Here is a 20,000-nt window from a genome sequence, read left to right as displayed (position 1 = left end):
GCGGCGAGGTCAGGCTCGGGCAGCGCAGTCGGGCGAACGCTCGTCGCGGGGCGGTCGGCAGCCGTGAGGAAGAGAGAAGGAGCACCCTTTTCGAACAGGGATGAGACCCCGCGAGGGCGAGGCACGAGAGCCCGTGGGGAGGCGAGACCTGCGCCGCGACCGGGCCACTGGGGAAACAACGCCACGGGATCCCACCGCCCCAAACCCGAGAGCGGTCCCGCAACGCGCCCGTGACGCCAGCCGGCCAAAGCCTTCGGCACCCCTCGACCCTCCCAACGGGGCCACGGCCTCACCACCGGGGCGTCCCAGAGCGACGCCGGCCTTCGGCCCTCGGCCCGCACGCCACCGCGCCTAATCCCATTCTCGTCCGTTTCCCAATCCTGTCTCGCTCCGGGGAGCACCGTGCACCGGTGGAACGACCCCCTCGTTGGCCGGGCGGTCCCCCCAGCCGCAATCCACAGGCGCCAGCACGGGAGCGCCCATCCATCCGCGGCCTGGCACGGGACCGGGTGGAGGGCCGCACGCTCACAGGGGATGGGGAGGGGGCGCGAGACGGGCCGCACCACCACCCCCTTCCCCCAGCACACACCGGGGCGACCCGCGGCCGGGGCACGCAGCGCACACACGCGGGCGCCCTTCACAGCTGGAACGCCGGCCCGGCCCGGCGTGACCCTCCCCCAGAGTTCAGGGGGGAGGCGCGGACCACGTTAGGCGAAGAGTGGCACTCGGCCCCCACCGCGGGGGCCGGCGGACCGCTCCCCCCACGGCAGGGGAGGAGGGAACTCTGCCCACGCACAACTGGCAGCCGCAGGGGCGGCGGCTGACGACGCGCAGAGAGGCGGCGGGCTGGGGGATCCGACAAACCCCAGAAGAGGACACGCCTCCATGATCGCTAGAGAAGACGCTTTCTCGCCGAAGGTGGATCGCCCCCGATCCCCGGTCGCCCCCGTAAGGGCCCTGGGCGGAGGCGTTCAGGCACGCCCCAGGGGAGGTGTGGGGGGGTCTGCGGCATGGGGCAAAACACGCACGGTTGGCGACTCCTGAGCGTTCGCGGTCGGGGCCCCTGGTCCAAAAGCCCCCTCACTTCGAGGGGAACACTCCCCCGTCGGTATGGGAGAGGGGTCACCGAGGCAGACCAGGCCGGTGGCAGAGGCCCCCCACGGGGCCGGCCGGCACCACGTCGCCGGCCCAGCCCCACCACGATCGCCCACACGACCGTGCAACCACCCCCCCTCGGGCAGGGTGGGAAGAGCACAAGCCGTGCGCTCGCCTTTCGAAGTCCGCCACGCACACATCGTGGGGACGCCGAGACAACGCCCCCCGCCCGCCCACGCAGCGCAGGAGGATGCCTCTAGGCTTGCCCGCCTCGACCCCCCCAACCCCAAGCACGCTGCTCGAGGGTGTACCCAACGCAGCAGACGCTGCAGCGGCGACCAGAGGGGGACGCCGGGAACGAGGACGACAACCACCGCTCGGTTTCGGGCACCTTGGAGAACAACCCGGTGCGCTCCGGGGGCACCACAAAAGGGCCACACAGACCCAGCAGCCGCGCGCCAAACGGGGCGCGCGACCGGGCGGGCGGCACGGCCCCGCACCCGTCCGTCGCGGGCAGGGGGGACCCCGGCCAGGCAACAGCCACACAGGGCGAGCGAGGGCTGCCCGCTGCGTCAAGAGGACTCACGACCCCCCGCCAACGCCACGAGGCCGAGGGCGGGGCGACCGCGGTCGGGCCGGATAGTCTCGCACCCGCGCCTCCCACGCACCGCCCACAGGCGGGGAAGGAGAGGTGAGGTGCCCGCGGGCAGAACGAGAAGAGCGGCCACCATTCACCATGAATGGACCGTCCCTCGCCTGGCACGCGGCTCAAGGCCCGGGAGAGCGCGACGTCACCACATCGATCAGGCCCCGAGGACGGGGAGGGTTGGGGGAGGTCAGTCAGGCCGGCGAGGACAGCGATCGGAGGAGCCCGCTTCAGCCTCGCCAGCCCCGCCTCCCAAGCACAACCCAAAGACGAGGACCGCCTGACACGCAACGGCACAGAGCCAGCGGGGTAAGGGGGAAGGTTGCCGCAAACCTCCCCCCTCTCCCCCGGGTGCCGTCTCTCGAGGGGACAAGAGACCAACGCGAGAGGCGGGCACCACCGTCGGGACACTCCGACGCCCTAGAGCCGGCGCGCGGGCCCAGGCGGTCAGCTCAAAGGGAACAGGGCAGGGCGCTGGATCCCCAGGAACCCAGAACCCTGTCCGCGTGCGGAGGCCCAACCCCTCCAGCGACAGTCGCCGAAGGACAGCGTGTCAGTACTAACCTGCAGGCGGAAGATGACGATATGAGGTGATCAAAAACACCGCGCAGGAAGACGGGGACCGAGCCACTTGAACACGCCTGCCCCCACGACACTCGACACGGCCACCTGTCCCCAGCAGGTCCCCAGCGCCAGCAGACAAGGGGCACTCAGGGACATCTGGTCGGCCCCCGTGGCGTAGAGGGCCAGGGAGGCCCTCACCGTCCACGCGCGCCACCCAGGGCCCAGCACGGGGACTTGTGGAGGAGAAAACATCGGGACGGGACCGCCACGGCCCACGAGCGGCCGCGGGCCGACAGGGGTCGCCCTCGCCGGCCACCCAGGGCCACCCAGGGCCCGGTCCCCGGCCCCAGCACGGGGACTTGTGGAGGAGAAAACATCGGGACGGGACCGCCGCGGCCCACGAGCGCCCGCGGGCCGACAGGGGTCGCCCTCGCCGGCCACCCGCGCCACCCAGGGCCACCCAGGGCCCGGTCCCCGGCCCCAGCACGGGGACTTGTGGAGGAGAAAACATCGGGACGGGACCGCCGCGGCCCACGAGCGCCCGCGGGCCGACAGGGGTCGCCCTCGCCGGCCACCCGCGCCACCCAGGGCCCGGTCCGCGCCCCCAGAGTAGGACTCGGAGGAAGCCACGGACGACTGGGTGCCACTCACAGGGCTGTCCCTGCCTCCCGAGCGGGAACCAGGGAAAATGGGTAGGAAAGGCGAGGCCGAGGGAGAGGGACACGCATGCACGGGACGGCGGCCGGTCGCCGGACACCCTCCTCTCCCGTCCGCGTGTGCCGTCTCCTTCCTGTCCCCGCGGGGTGGGTCGGGTCTCCAAAGCGGCCACAGCGTGCTGGTCGACCTGCCCGGGCAGCCCCGCAAGCCGCCTGGCTGGCTGAGCCTGGAAGCGCGGCGACAACGTCCTCCCGCCACACAGCCCTGCAGGCCCAAGCTCTGCCTCCCAGATGTCCCAGCCGGCGTCCCGGCACGAACCAGATGGCCCCGCGAAGGCTGCTTGCTTCCCGGAACTCAGCCTCGCTCGCATCGGGGACTGTCCCCTGCTTTGCCTGCTGCACCGAAGATGCAGAGGACAAGAGACTTGTAGAAAAGCGGCCGCCAGGTGGAGCCCGACCACAACCGGCGCCAGCCACCAGAGGTCTGCTGCAAAACACGGGGCAACCCTCTGGAGCCCATCATTTCAGAGTCCAGAAGGTCCCCCGGGGGCATCAAACACAGTCCCCCTACTCCCCACGGAAGCCATCGAAAAATGACGGGTCAGTCTAGGGCCACGCCACCCTGAACGCGCCCAATCTCGTCTGATCTTGGAAGCTAAGCAGGCCCCGGCCTGGCTAGCACTGGGATCAAAGAAAGGATGGGTCGGCCCGACCACCGACATCGTCCACCAAACCCGTCTCTGCACAGACCACAACATAGCCGAGAGACAGACAGGCAGAAACAGAAAGAGAGAAAGGGAGAGAAAGGAAAAGAACAGAAAGAAAAGAGACGGAGAAACAGAGAGAGAAAGTCAGAAAGAAGAAAACAGTAAATAAGAAAAGACAGGAAGAGGGCACGGGGAAGAAAGAAAAAGGAAGGGAGGAAGGAGATAGGAAACACAGAAAGACAGAAGGAAAGAAGAAATAAGGAAAGAAAAGACAGGCAGAAAGAAAGAGAATGAGAAAAAGGAAGGAAGGATGGAAGCAGAAAGAAAGAAGAAAGAAAGAAAGACAGACAGAGACAGAAGGAGGGAAAGAAAGAAAAGAAAAAGAAAGGAAATTAAGAGAGAAAAAGAAAGAGCACGGAAAGATGGAAAGAGAAAAAGATAGAGAGAAGGAAGGAGAGAGACAGTATAGAAAGAGAAAGGAAGAAGGAAGGAGAGAGAAAGGAGAGAATGAGAAAGAAAGAAGGTAGGAAAGTAGAAAGGGGGAAGAAAGATGGAAAAAACAGAGATAGAAACACAGGATAACAGGAGAAAGGAAGAGAGGAAAGAAATACGGAAGGAAGGAAGGAAGGCAGGCAGGCAGGAAGGAAGACAGGAAGACTGAAAGAAGGAAACAACAAAGAAGTAAAGAAAAGGCAGAAGGAGGAAGAGAAAGAAAGAAAGGGGGGGGGGGAGAGATGATAGGATGAGAAAACCTTTCTGTCGTGGAATCATAAAACCCCTTCCTATCTTAGGATCATGAAACCCAGGGTGGAACTATGATACACTTCACATTCTCAGAGCACGCCGGCTGGTGAAACAAAGAAAGAAGTCAGGGACAGAGAGAACACATTCACGGGGCCTGGCCGGGGGCCAGGGTGGGGCGGCCCGAGGCTGTCGCCAGAGCCATCTCTGTGGCAGGACGTCGCAACACGCCTACCGGATTTTCCCATAACGCTCGCCCGCCGCCAGGTGACCCCCGTCATCCACCGATCCAAGTGTCAGCCTGGAAAGGACGGGCTCCCTCGTGGGGGAGGGAGCGTGGGGGCGGGAGTGGGTACACACTGGGTCGCAGGCCTCCTCCCGGCCCCTCTCGGACCACGTCTCTCAGCCCTCGGGCACACTCCCCACCACTAGTCGACCAGAGAGCCCCCGGGGGCGGGGGGCCGGAGGGGGGCGTCCACGGCAGGGAGAGAGGACAGGGACCCATCGGCCCGTGCTAGATGCCACGGGTGGAGGCAGGACCTGCTGAAGACACACGAACAGTACGGAGAGGTTCAGAGCGGGGCCTAGGCGCAGCCACTCACGATGATCTCACAGTTGGACTATCTGTCACGGTGGACCGAAGCGCATGAAGTGGGCGCTCCCGGAAACGGCGTGTGTGTGTGTGTGTGTGTGTGTGTGTGCGCGCGCGCGTGTGCCTGTGTGTGGGAGGGAGAGAGAGAGAGAGAGAGAGAGAGAGATGGGAGAAGACGGTCGGTACATTCACTCACTCCTGTACCCGGGCCAGTCGTTTCTCCCGAAGGACAGAAATCCATAAAACACCCACGTCTAAAGAGTGTTTACACAGAGCTAACCCTAGGTCGAATCAGTCTGGAGTCGAGTGCGGGGAATCCTATGGTCCCAAACTGGGACTCCAGTCCCGGCCCCATAGCAAAAGGGGGTCATTTCTCAGAAAACGCACGCACACAGAATCGGGTAACGTTTATACAATTTTATACCGTGGTAGTGACTTCCTTCCCCGCGCCCGTGTTCTTAGGATCGGTCTCACTACATAGTACTTTTTTTTTTTTTTTCTGAGCTTTATTTTATTTTATTTTATTTTACTGTCATTTCGTTAGAGATGATGGGGAGGGGTGGCGGGGGAGCAGGGCATAGTTCACTCACTGGAAGCCTCAAACTCCTGGGCTCCAGCGATCCTCCTTCCTCAGCCTCCCAAATCGCTGGGGCTACAGGCGTGTGCCACCATGCCCGGCTAATTTTTTTCTATTTTTGGTAGAGACGGGGGTCTTGCTTTTGCCGAGGCAGGTCTCGAACTCCTGACCTCAAGCGGTCGGTCCTCCTCCCCGCCTTGGCCTAGGATTACAGGCGTGAGTCACCAAGCCTGGCCTGGATCGGTTTTTAATAGGTAAGGTCTACGAGACATCCCAGTCCAAACATCGATTCGGTGGGTCTCTACAGGACTCCGGGCGGAGATCCGATCTGGGGTTTACAACGTGGAGAATTAAGGCCTGGCTAGCAAAGAGCCCAGTGACTGAAGAGGGACGATGCTCGTCAGTCGTACAGAGCCTGAAAAGATGCAACACGGGGAAACGTTTCCAGGTTCCTCTCAGAAGAGGATGTCAGATGAGATGCCGAAACGAAAAGAATGGGTTCAAGCCAAAAGGAAAAATAGATAAATAAGTCAATAAATAAAACTACGGGAGACAGCCAGGAGACACTGTTTCCTCAGAAATGGCTAGGAAGCCTCCCAGGATAACCTGGATAGCAGCATATGTTCCTCCTCCTCCTCCGGCTCCCTCTCTTGTGTTCGTGTTTGTTTTCTGTAAACGCCAAGATGGGGCAGGGGTGGGGGACACCACGCCGGGTGGGCGAGCAGATCACCCTTCCCACCACAGGAGGGAGCACACACACACACACACACACACACCCACCCACCCACCCACCCCAGGTCATCACTCTGTAGTTCCGCGTGAGTGAGGTGAGGCCCGGAACGGTGCTAGCAGCTTTCCAAGTGGTCAAAAAGAATGCACAATAACTGGACCGAGGCCTGTCTGGACGCTGTAAAGGCCCACTTGAAAACTTATGCTTGCTCGCTAGGTGACCGATGTCCGCTTGACCTAGGTCTGTAATTGGAAATACGTACCTTGCGGAGATAAAACAAAGCAATTAACTTGTAACTAAGTGTTTAAACTTTCCAGCTGCCTGTCGTAAAATTGATTGTGCTTGCTTAACGCCTGAAAGAATGTTCCTTAATTGGAGCTATCTGTTTCTGTAAACCTGCTCGCTTAAAGACTGTAACCGAAACGAAACGGGGGCCCGAGGCTGGTCCCGGACCACACAGCTGCGGAGTAGGTGGTATAGTGTTGTTTCAACCGCCGTGCCTAAAGTCACGGAGCTCTAGCTTAGGATAGTCTGAAACCTTCCTGCTTTTTTCGGCTCGGGGCCATTCTCTGTACCTGTACCCTAACAGGGCAGGGGGTGGTCGCTGGCCAGCTAATGTGGACTCATGACTTGGCTCAATTCGGTCTCTAGGTTGTCCTGTCTCGCACTCCGTACTATAACAGATGCCACACCGGTTCAACCCAGCTCTGAAGGAAAGAAATGCCGAGCGTTCCACTAGCCGGAGGAAGGCAAAACGCACCTCTGCCTTCCTCTGAGGGCACGTCTGAGTGAACGGGTCGTTCTCCCTGCCCGTCACCCCAAGCCCCTCATCCCGGACCCCACCACACCCGGCCTTGACCTCCTCGGCCCTGCCCACCAGGCCCCATCATGGCCTCTGGAGCCTGGGCTCTCTCTCTCTCCAGGCACTGGCACTGCCCCCCGCCCCCACCCCGGGACCTGAGATCCAGGGCCTCTGTCTCCCAGGCCTCCCAGCTGTCTTGACTTGCGGACTCAGTGCCTGCTCTGCCAGAGAGACCTCTTGCTGCGGGGTGGCTCTCAGTGGCTGCATCTCAGCGGTCTAACGTGTCCCCCACCATCCACGTGGCCGCCGGCGTCAGGCTTCGGTGCCGTAGTGCCACCCTGCCTCCCTTCCGGGGGAATCCCACGCTGCCTCAGGCCCATTATGACCTGGAAGAGGCTGCACCTGTGGGGTCTGCCCATTTCCACTACCCCCCCCACACACACGTCACCCCCCGGTCCCCCCATAGGGGTTAGGAAGAAGGCAACACTTTCTGGTACAAGGGTTGAACTGAAGGGGCGAGTGAGTGGCCACCTGGCAGGGGCATCGCAACAGATGGCTGAAGAAGTCAGCCGCCGAGTGCAGAAATGTCACGGAACTTGGGGTGCCACTGCCTTGCTGAGATAGGGCCAGGGCAGGCTTTAAAAGGCTAAAATTCTGCCTGCCTTTGGTACGTTAATACAGAACCCATGGTCCTTTCTAATTTTTGATTCCCGGAGAGGCAGGAAGTATTCCAAATGGCCACGCCATGGCTTTTCTAAATTGCCCACAAGGCCTTCTCCGACCCAGCGGGTCAGGGGTTTGCTTTGGTGTTACATCGTGGTAAAAGAGACATCCCACAGCAGTGACCATGTCCATCGACTCCGTCGGCGCTCTCAGGCTCGTAGTCCCACTTTTCAGACAAGCCTGGATGGCCACTCCGTGTCACTCTTTGCCAAATGCCAGCCACTCTCCTCCCCGCCCCGCATCCCCCATTTGGCCACCACAACTCTTCATCCCCAGGCGCCCTCCGGTAAAGTGTGCTCCTGTCTGTACACCTACTCCGTTGGGGGCGGGGGGGGGGGGGCGGGAGGTGGCACAAGAGGTGGCTGGTGGCCGGAGCAGGCCCGCCACCTTGAGTGTGTGGAACAGCGCTGAGGATTTCCTAAGGGAAGAAAGAGGGTGGGGAGAGCGAGAGAGCATCTCCTCCTCGTGAACCTCACAGATGATTGAGGACAAACAGGCCTGCACGGGGGGGGGGGGGGGGGGGGGGCAGGGAGGGTGCCGAGTCTGCACCAGAGAAAATGGCTTTGTGGGGGGGTGGGAGGGGAAGAGGGCAGAAAGATTTTCTGTCTTTTTAAAACTTCCCCCAGGCTTTTGGGAACTTGCAGCCCGGCCTGCATCCCTGAGGCACGTTAACTCTTTGGTTATAACTCCAGGTGGCCCCCAGGGTGGGCGGCCCACAGAGTTCAAGGGATTTCTTCTCAGCAGAGACGGGACCTTTAGAACAGCTAACTGCAGTAATTGCCTGAAGCTGAGAACCAACCCTCCCTCCTTTAAAACCTCTGTATTTCTGCCTAGGCCTATGTTCACGAAATTTGGGGGTTTGAGACTGAGAAGCTCTACCCTATTTATTTCCTCCTTTGTCAGCAAAGTAGACTCTCTGTTTTCTTACTCCTCATACCGCTTGTCCTCGTTATTCGGCCTCGTGGACAAGCAGCTGAGCTTTCGGTCACAAGTCCACACCCCAGGGTGGAGGGGTCCAATCCACCCCTGTCCAGACCTGGGCCCTTCCTGCCTCCCTCTCGAGACGATCTGTTTGGCAGCCCAGCCGCCTTGGACTGGGCCACAAGGAGGACACAAAGTAAAGACCCAGCCCCCCCGCCCCCCCCCCCCACACACACACACACGGCAGTGGCGGTGGGTGGCAGTTCTCCAAGGGTTTGGGGCTTTTCCTGAGGCAGGAGACGGAGGGGACTGATTTCTTTAGAGCTCCGTCCCCTCCCCCATGCGCTGTGCCGCCTGGAAGCGGCAGCTCGCGGGGCGGGGTCGGGGCTGAAAGCGGCTCCGCCCGAGAGAAGCCCGAGGCGGCTACGTGCAAGCGCGCATGCGCAGTCAGCTCGCGGGGCGGGGTCGCGGCTGAAAGCGGCTCCGCCCGAGAGAAGCCCGAGGCGGCTACGTGCGAGCGCGCATGCGCAGTCAGCGCAGTGAGTGGAGGAGGGGTGGAAAACGGCGGAAGGGCTCCGCCGGGGGCCCGGCCATCTGTGCGGCCAGGCTAGGGGTTTCCCTCTTGGGCCGGGAGCTCGTACCCCGCCCCCAGCCCGCAGGCAATCCCGAGGGGCAGAAGCACGACTTGCTGGGCACCTCCTCGGGCGAAGCGGTCGCGGTGGCTGGGTTACGTGGGGCCCAGACGAGTCTCTGGTTCTGGGAGCGGCACCTCCCCCACGCGCCTCTCCTCTTGGGCCTTCACCCCTCCCCCCCCCCCCCCCCCCCCGCTCCGGCCCCAGGGGATGGGAGGAGTGGGGGGCAGGGAGACGACCTCAGGGAGGAGCCAGACCAACTGAATGAAAGCTTTTCATGAACTCGTGTGTCTTTGCCAGGGAAACACCATTTCTGGAGTCTATGAACTAAAATAAAATCTTAAGCCGCCCCCCGCCCGCCACCGCCAGCTGACCCGTCCCGTGGTTGGCCCAGGGAACCCTAGAAAAACCCTTAAACCTGAGCTGCTGCCCCGCAAGGACAGGGGAAGTCAGACACCCCTCCCTGATGGAGTCAGATTTTATAACAATGAGATACTGAATGTCCGACGGGCCTAAGGCCAGGCAAGACAAAGCTTAACGCATATCTAGCAGGCCAACCGTTTACTGAACTACAGGGCACTTGAGTTTTGGGTAAACTGTCCAGTGGCTTGTCTGTGATTAGCAGACCTCCTTACCTTAACTGAAAACATGATGCAAAGCCTTTAGGCAGAGGTTCATTTATGTCATCAATTGCAAATCAAAGAATCTTTAAACCCAGCTGTAAACCTGTAAACACCGCACCCTCCCTCCCCCGCCCCCCCCAACTGCCAGATGTCCTGCCTTTTCAGCCCAGACCAATGTACCCCTTCCATGTTTTGATTTGTGATTTTACATGTAATTCCTGTCTCCCTAAAATGTATGAAGCCAAACTGTAACCCACCCCACCACAATGGGTCCGCTTGCTCAAGGCTTCTTGGGCGTAGCTCTCTGGGCCATGATCACGGCCGTTGGGCTCAGAATAAAACTCTTTAAATTATTTTGCAGTGATTTGGGGTTCTTTTCCATGGACGAGTCAATCGTGTTCACATTATTTTAGCCTTGGGAGCTTTTTCTTTTCTATTATGTCTGATCCTGATCGCTAGCCAGGTATTCATTCATATTTTTGGTTGGTGGTGGTGCTCAAGCTCGTCTTTGTACATCCCAGATTGGCGTAAGCCACCGTGAATATGTTTTACACCTTCCAAGAGCTAGCGCTTATTGCCGTATCATAACCAGGGCTCGCAGCAATTTTTCTTTTTTTTTTTTTAAAGCTGCTTCCACTTTCCACCTAGGTATACATACGAGTATCCCCTTTAAATGAATGCTTGCATCGAGGAACCAGGAAGTGGTTTTTGTTGTTGTTGCTGTTGTTGTTTTCCCCCAGTCATTTATCTGCTCCTCAACCCTCATTATTTATCACACACACACACACACACACACACCCACCCCATCTCTGTAGAAAAGCTCACGGAGATTGTTCATCCACCGCGTGCTTTCTGTTGACAGTATCTGAGACGATAAGGAGCACCATGCATTCTGTTCTAACAGAAAAATTGCATATATCAGTATGATTATATTTTACTTCTTGTGTGAATTTAGTGGATCTCATAAAAGCTGATCTTGATTTTCACAGCAGAGAAAAGTGGGCTTCTGTTTTGGTTTTGTTTTTGTTTTTCTGGAGGGGTGGTGTCTTCACATAAGTGATCATCTTTACAAGTATGCTATATGCGAGAAATTTCAGAAAGCTGCAAAGAGTGACTTGTTGACAATGCTTGCATTGAATGATGTATCTGAATCTGTGAATCGAAGGGGTCAGCGTCTGACCAGAAAGCACTGTTAGAAGAAGAGGGGTTTCGGGTCTTTTCCTAAATTGTATCTGCCTAAGGCGGAAAATATTTCTGTTTCCCTATGACATGGTATTTTCCTCACAAGCAGTGTTAATGGCTCCATATGTCTCTAGACTGGCTGCAGAGCAGAGACTCCATGGTCTCCACTACTTGACTCTGTCTGTCCAAGAATGGCCTCCACAGCTCTCCTCTGTGAGATATCCACTCTCAGAGGTGGCACGGTATGGTGGGTAGGGGGATATGCTGGATTTTGAAAACTCAGAGTTTGAACTCCAGTGCTTTATTTCTTAGCAACATGAACTTTGTCAGATCACATCACCCTGCTGAAGCCCAGTCACCTAAAGGGTAGAAAATGCAATGGATAGATTGACGCTTCTCTTCTCTTCTCCTCTCTTCTTTCTCTCTTTCTTTCTTTCCTTGTGTCTTCCTGTCTCTGTCTCTCTCTCTCTCTCTCTCTCTCTCTCTTTCTTTTTGTCTTTTTCTTTTTTTTCTTTTGACGGGCCCTCACTCTGTTTCCCAGACTAAAGTGCAGTAGCATCATCATAGATCACTGCAACTTCAAACTCTTGGCCTCAAGCGATCCTTTCCCCCTAGGCTTCCCAAAGTGCTAGGATGCAGTTTTATTTTTATCTGTGACACCATGGGAGGAAATATCTTTTAGGGTCATAGGGTCAGAAATTTAGATCTCTTCTTTGAACTCATGGTAGCGGCTAACTGGGATTTTCAGTGTGTAAACGTAAGCCACTTGTAATTTCACCAGTACTCCCGTTACTTGTCATCTATTCAGGAGGTGAACTCTTCTTCCCCTACCATCTACTGTTCAAACGCGTTGGCCACAAGGATAATTTGAATATCAGATTCAGAGCACAAATAATTAAGGTCCTGTAGCGTTAATAAGTAAAAGGGGCCACACACAAACCTGTGGAAGTCTGTGTCCCTTCCAGTTTTTTTGTTTGTTTGTTTGTTTGTTTGTTTGTTTTTGGGTCTCCCCCCCCCCCCCGAGACTGAGTCTCACTCTGTTGCCCGGGCTAGAGTGAGTGCCGTGGCGTCAGCCTAGCTCACAGCAACCTCAAACTCCTGGGCTCAGTCGATCCTCCTGCCTCAGGCTCCCCAGGAGCTGGGACCACAGGCATGTGCCACCATGCCCGGCTAATTTTTTTCTATATATTTTTAGTTGTCTGGACAATTTCTTTCTATATTTTTAGTAGAGACGGGGGCGGGGGGTCTCACTCTCGCTCGGGCTGGTCTCGAACTCCTTCCTGACTTTGAGCGATCCTCCCGCCTCGGCCTCCCAGAGTGCTAAGTTTACAGGCCTGAGCCAACGCGTCCGGCCTGTGTCCATTCTTTAATGTTGTGTGTTGCTCAGTTATGAAAAGGCAAGGGAACATAAAATCCGAGTTTTAGGGATGACTTATAGGCTCAGTATTCTTTTTTTTTTTTTTTTGCCTCCTCTAAGCCTATGTGAATATCAAGGAGGGTAAAAAATTCAGTGTTCTCAGTTCAGTGCCCAACCAACCTCTGTTTCCAGAGTAAAAATTGAGCATCCTATTACACCTTTATTTCCCTTTGGTATGCTAAGGCCCAACTCGGCAGAGAGGTCACTGTTTATTCTCTTTGCTAAGATCACATGTGCCATAGTCTGTCTGCTCTGTCTCCTTTAGGGGTAATCATCCAATCTTACCCGGGCCCCTCACATCCTCGTGACAATAGGCCTCCTTGGTTTACTGAAATAGAAAAGACCGGCTCATCAGCAATGTTTGATCGGTTGCTTCAGAAACAAATGTTGTTCTGCTTTCTTTACTATGTTTTTTTTTTTTTTTTTTTTCCTTCTTTCTTCCGTCAGACCCAATCCGATATAGGTGGGAGAGAAGGTAACCGGAGCCTCTTGAAAAACCGAAGTGAACCAAAGCGAGCTCACAGATTCAGATAGAAATCAGGAGGAAGAAAAATTGAGAGATAACATGGATTTTCTGTCTAGCGGGTGTTCTCACACTTCAATTTTACCAGAAGCGTTAGGTAGGATGACGATGACGATAATTGTGACAAACACTATTCTCATTGGACAGATAAGGAGGCAGGCTCAGAGTGACGAGTAACCTGGGCCTAAATAGATCGCTAAGAAGCATCATAGTGTGTTCCTTGGTTACGCTGTTTTGTGAAGCTCAAAAAGTTTGGGGTGCGCGTGCGCGTGCGTCCATGTGCGTACGCAATCATAGGTGTTCTAGTAAAACGGATATGAGGTAGGATTTCCCATACCTTCAATGATTTCATGTCCTGCAGGAACATAATGTTCCGGGATCAGGTTTTTATTCTGCCTTCTGTGCCACATGCTCAACATGCCTGTGACTTTACAGCCGAGACTTGCTCAGGGGGAGCCCATTCTCATCTTCTGGGAGGTTCTGCTAATCTTTAAAAGACAAGGACATAGGAAGATGATCCTATAACAACGACTGTGACCACGATTAAAGGCTTACTGTTTACCACGCGTGCTTCTGTGGGCTTTGCCTGCATTTGCTTTTTCACTCTGCACAATATCCCTGTGGGGTAGGCACCATGATTTCTGCATTTGCAGATGAAGAGGCTGAGGCTCAAGAGGATGTATGACTCGCCAAGTTACCAAACACGGAGTGTCGTCCAGGTAGCCAGTCCAGGCCCCCCGGCTCTGCAGCCACTCTGCAATGCTGATTCTGAGCCTGACCGTTTCATCACTGGTGGCTCCCTGAGAACCTTGACTCGGCCCCCTTCCTCAGTTCACTTGGGAAACATATTCATGTGTGTGTATTTCTCTCCTTCCCTCTCCCACCCCCCCCCCCCGTTTTAGTTTTTATTATTTTGAAAAGTGCATAGAACGATAAAAACTTTAAAAGTAGGAAAAAGCTTACGGAACACATAAGGACACAGAGAAAGAAAATATCTGTGTACAACAGTGCAACGCATTTGTGTTTTAAGTCGTGGTGTTGCAAAAGAGTCCAAAAGTTTAAAAGAAAGAAAAACAAACAAACAAACAAACAAACAGACAAACAAACAAACAAAAAAAAAGCCAAACCACCATGGAAAAGTTTATGAAGTGAAAACACTTACAGTAAGCTAAGGTTAATGTATTATTGAAGAAAGAAATTTCTAAAGGTAAATGTCGTGTGGCCTAAGTGTCCAGGGTTTATGAAAACCTACAGTAAGTAATGTCCTAGGCCTTCACATTCACTCACCACTCACCGCCAACTCACAGACTCACCCAGAGCAACCTCCCGCCCGCCCTGCAAGCTCCATTCACCGTAAGTGCCCTGGCCAGGTGTCCCACTGCACAGAAACCTATTAGACTGCATTTCTTCCCATTACTATCAGTAGTTGTACATTTCTTAGGACTGTAGGCCTACGATACACCTCCAGGCATAGTTAGGGGTTGGGAAGAGGAGGGAAGAGGCCATTCTTCATTTATTAATTGGGTAGCATGGGGGCAGGGGAGGCAGTTTCCTCCTTCTCCCCCTCTTGTTTTTCTTTATTCCTCTCCCAGTTCCCCCTTCCATCGTCTCGATGGATTTGGATGAGACGTAGACATTTTCTACGTCAGGCCTTAATCATACCGAGGGAGCAGGAGAAAAGTAAGCCGCCTACCATGACACGATGGAATGGAAGTTTGTCAGCCATTGACTGCTGTGGCATTCCGACATTTAGTGTCTTCAGGACATTCTATATTTCTGCTATCCCACTAGAATATATCTCCTCGATCACTACTGTGTGGCCACATCCCAGCTGTTTCGTGAGCCACCCTCAATGTTCATGACGATGTAGTGTGGGGACTCCCTCCGTCTGGTGCCTTAAACTCGCACATTTGGGGTTTTGTATCAGGATAGCAAAGCGATCACCTTTAAATAACCTGGCTGGCCATGGTGGCTCATGCCCGTGATCCCCGCAACTTGGGAGGCAGAGACGGGAGCGTGACTTGAGCCCAGCAGCTGGAGACCAGCCTGGGTAACACGATGAGACCTCATCTCTACCAACAAAAAAAAAAAAAGAAAAATTATGGCGGGTGTGGCAGCATTTGCCTATAGTCCCAGCTACTCAGAAGGCTGAGGCAGAGAGGATCACTTAAGCCCTGGATTTGGAGCTTGCTGTGAGCTACAATCAGGCCAAGGCGGCCTGGGAGAGGACAGAGTGAAAGAAATCCTGTCTCAAAAAAAAAAAAAGAAAAGAAAAGAAAAGAAAAGAAAGAAAACAAGACCGATAACACAACACAACTTAGAAGACTTGGTGTTACCGAAAGCTCGGCCACTTGCCCACGAGGCCGAATACCGAGGACAAGCTGTTTGAGGAGGAAGGAAAGAGAGAGTCTATTTTGCCGGTAAAGGAGAAAATAGGGTAGACCTTCCCATCTCAAGCCTCCGAATTTCCCCGAACATAGGGCTAGGCAGAAATACAGAGCTTTTAATGAGGGGGGGAGGGGTTCTCAGCTTTAGCGTTGATTGTGGTTAATTATTTCAATCGTCCAGGCTCTGCCAAAAACAAAGCCTGTGAACTCTGCCGGCCGCCCACCTGGGGGGGGGGGGCGGGGCAGGGGACCACTTGGGAGTTTTAAGAAAAGATTTAACCTGCCTTGGGGACATAGGCCAGACTACAAGCTCCCAAAAGTGGTGGTGGTGGTGGTGGTGGTGGTGGTGGGGAGCGTAAAACGACAGAACGTCTTTCTGTCCTTTATTGGTTTCTCCTTTTTCCCCCCTAGGTGCCAAAAGACCTGAGACTGATGCCGAAAAGAAATAGGTACAGGCGCCCACGTGCACACACAAAGATATACGATCGAATACATCGTGTTGACAGTCGGGGAAACTGGAAGATGATGGGGAAGTATCACGAGCAACTTTGTATTTCTTCCAGGACAGGAAAATGGACACGAAGAGAAAAATTCATCGTTCTCGGCGTAGGATAAAAAGCCACATCTTGTTACTTAATATAATTCATTCTGTGATTTAAGTTTTTATACGATATGATATTCGATAAGCCTAAAACACAAGATAAAAGAGAAACAAACAAAAGGGAAAAAATAAAAATAAAAAAGACGACGGGCAGAGGCCTACGGTCCCGGGAGGAGGCAGAGAGCGGGAGGAGGGGCGCCTCCCGCAGACAACAGGGCGGGTGGGCGGAGACCCGCTAGAGGCTAGGGCTGCCCCGGGCGGGCCCAGAGCTGCGGGCCCGGGAAGAAGAGGGTGGGACCGTCCGGACCGTGCTCTCCTCCCCGCCCTCCACACCTCCCGGGAGTCAGCTCTTAAACTCCCAACGTCACCTGACTTTCCGGATCCCGAGGTCTGATCAAAGTGGCCGCTAGGTGACACCCAGCAACCGCTGCCGGTGTCATCCTGAAAAGAACGGACCCTATGACTGACGGGGGTGGGGCGCACAGTGGGTGGCCCGGCCAGCTCCCCTTCCTCCTCGGAGCGGATCGGATCATCTGGAACTTTATCCAGAGAGGAGAGAGTGCCCCTGGGTGTGTGCTAGAAGCCGGAGGGTTGGGGCAGGGACCTACCCAAGAGAGAAGTAGAGTACAGGGCGTTTCAGAGTTGACCCACTCACCATCTCGCCCTGGTCAATACAAGAGTGGCAATATCTGTCACCGTGGAATGAACACTTGGTACCGAAGACCTTTGTCTATGCTGGCCCCCGTATGCCTAGGGGGGGCATGTGGCCAGAATCTGACATCCTAAACGTCTTCGTAGAAAGAATTTGGGGGTGGGGGTGGGGGAGAGAGACAGAAAAAGAAAAGAGAGGGGGAAAGAAATGGCTGCCACAAAACTATCAGAACAGAGAAGCGACCGATAGGGCCTATCTGGTTAAGTTCTTTCCCTACCCAGAGAACGACTTGACGTAGCTGACGTCACTGCAGTCAGGCCACGTTCCGGTGGACACAGAGAGTCAGGGATAGAATTTCACGCTCGGCACTGTCTCTCGGGACAGCGGGAAGGTGGAGGGTGGCTGAGGGTTCTATGCTCCTTTATCACACACCGTCAGGTAGGTCAGGTAAAATTGAGGACAGATTTCCAGTGTTTCGAGAAAGGAAGAGCACTCGTGCAGGCCATCTATCTGTACGTGGGAGAGTGTCCCCGAAAAGTGGCTTTAAGTGCCGGGATGTGCCTAGGCCAAGAAGGTACACGATCCTGAGTGAGAATGGTCCGTCCCATCGAGTCAGTCGGTAGGAGGCCACCGGGTCGAGACGGAACTGCCCCCCCACCCGCCCCCCAGAGCAGACAGACTCAGAATGGAGTCACTCGGTGCCAGTGCCCTGCCCGGGTGCCCCATCATTCAACCGAACTGGGAAACAGGTGGGCTTTCCGACCCTCGGGAGGGAGCTTCACCGGCGGGCGGACAGATCAGAAGGGGCCCGGCTCCCTTGAGCGGGCAGGCTGGGGACGGTCGGTGGGGTCTCTTGACAGGAGGCACCACGGAACCCTTGAGGCAATGTCGGGGGCACCTATGTTGCGGTCCAAAGCTAGCGTCTGAGAAGTCGTCCCGAAAGCATGATGGCGTCAACAAGTCCCCTCCGTTCAAGAAACGAGATTCATTTCTAGAGGAGGGCCACCCCCGCGGGAGGACCGTAGGCTTCCTGTGGACATTCTCTTCAAAAGGCAATTCACTCAGCGGAGTGAAAATCGGAAAAATCGCTGTCCTCTGATGCAGCTGCAGAGAAAAGATGGCACCAAAATCAATGAAACACACACACACACACACACACACACACACAAACACACCTCCTCCCATCTGAACGAGCACTCCGGACGGTCACATAGGGAGAGCGACGGGCTCTCTTCCCCCCCTGTGGTTTTCTACCTTTCGTTGCGGTTTTTTCCCTCAGTGGATAGAGGAGGAGACACAGGGGGCTCAGCCGGCATGCGAGTGGGTTTATCATCCTCTGTGAGTATCAACACGCGACACCACCTAAGTGAAGGAACACACCGGTGTTTCATGTGATGTGGCTCAATGCCTGGCAGATACGAGCCTTTGCAGGCCTCCTCGTGATCGACAGGACGTCGCCTTGGACACGGACACATCTTGTCCCTCCCTCCCGAGGCGATAGGCGGTTCCGTACCTCCTCGGGGCCAGGGCACAGTCTGCCTAGGCACCTACAACACGTGTGGCAACAGCCTCGATGGCTCTGCCATGAGAACGAACTCCCGTGGCACGGGGGTGGGGTGGGGGGGGTCGGGTGCTGAAGAATTCAGCTGAGTGAAGGAATGCCACGGGATTCAGAGTGCCATCGGTGGGCTGAGAGGCGAGCAGGGCGGGCTTTGAAAGGGTAACATTCTCCCTGCCTTCCGTCTGGCTGTGAATACAGAACGTACACGCCAGGCGGGGTGGCTCACGCCTGTAATCCTAGCACTCTGGGAGGTAGAGGCGGGTGGATCGCTCAAGGTCGGGAGTTCGAGACCAGCCTGAGCAAGAGCGAGACCCCCATCTCTACTAAAAATAGAAAGAAACTATATATCTAAAAATATATACAGAAACAGTATCTAAAAATATATACAGAAAAATATTAGCCGGGCACAGTGGCGCATGCCTGTAGTCCCAGGTACTCGGGAGGCTGGGGCAGTAGGATCGCTTGAGCCCAGGAGTTTGAGGTTGCTGTGAGCTAGGCTGACGCCACGGCACTCTAGTCTGGGCAACAGAGTGAGACTCTGTTTCAAAAAAAAAAAAAAAAAAAAAAATATATATATATATATATATATATACACACACACACACACACACACACACACACGTATATCCAATTAGCTGGGCATGCTGGCACATGCCTGTAATCCCAGGTACTCGGGAGGCTGAGGCAGTCTGATCGCTTGAGCCCAGGAGTTTGAGATTGCTGTGAGCTAGGCTGACGCCATGGCACTCTAGCCAGGGCAACAGAACGAGAGACTCTGTCAGAAAGAAAAGAAGAGCGAGAGCGAGAGAGCGAGAGAAAGAAAGAAAGGAAGGGAGAGAAAGGAAAGAGAAGGAAGGGGGGGGAGAGAGAGAGAGAGAGAGAGAGAGAGAGAGAGGAGAAAACTATTAAAAAATTCGGGACCAGATCCATCGGTCGGTACTCAGAAGCGTGACGATCGGGTGTTCCCGAGCACGTGTGAGATGTGTCTTCTCCCTGACGCCGCGTTTCCTCCACACACACATCACCCATCTGCCGTGGAAAAAAAGCAACAAAAAGAGAGAAAGAGATTAAGAAGGGAAAATGGAAACAGGGCAAAAGAGGAAGAAAGAAAGAAATTTCGAAAAAAAGAGACCAAAGTCACAGCGAGAAGGAAGAATACTGAGCCCAGAGCGACACCTAGTGACCACACCGTCACAAGCACCCTAGGGCCCCAATTCGCCAGAGACATCTGGTGGACCCCAGGGCAACATGTGGTCGACCCGGGGCCATGGCGTCTGCAGCCGATTCCCAGGCGGGCACACGAGCCCGGGGAAACTCATTCTCAGCGCGGGGAGGAGGGGAGGGGAAATAATAGCAAAGTCACACCAGATCCCTTTCTAGTTCATAAACGTGTTGATTGCGTGTTCACGCGCACGTGTGAGAAGGGCCTCCTGGTGTGTCGGCACGTCACCCGCGTGACGTGAAACCATGAATCCGGGGGGGGGGAGCGGAAAGGCGGGCAGGAAAAGGCAAAGAGAGAATAGATAAAATGAAAGGACCAAAAAGAAAGTCACACAGCAGGGTAGGGGAGTGAGAGCAAGTCGAGAGACTGCAGACAGAAACTCCGAGAGGAGAGGAATGCTCCGGAGCGCCCCCTCGCCCCGCGCGAGAAGAATACCGATCGCAGGG

The 20,000-nt window shown here is 55.4% G+C and overlaps 1 pseudogene; it reads left to right on the top strand.

Moving 5' to 3' along the window:
* Window positions 1–19,700: 19,700 nt before the first annotated feature.
* LOC138380356 (small nucleolar RNA U13) lies at window positions 19,701–19,792 on the top strand (annotated as a pseudogene).
* Window positions 19,793–20,000: the final 208 nt, after the last annotated feature.

The sequence above is a fragment of the Eulemur rufifrons genome, unplaced genomic scaffold, assembly GCF_041146395.1.
Source record: "Eulemur rufifrons isolate Redbay unplaced genomic scaffold, OSU_ERuf_1 scaffold_384, whole genome shotgun sequence".
Lineage (NCBI taxonomy): Eukaryota > Metazoa > Chordata > Mammalia > Primates > Lemuridae > Eulemur > Eulemur rufifrons.
This window is presented reverse-complemented; position numbering and strand designations above follow the sequence as displayed.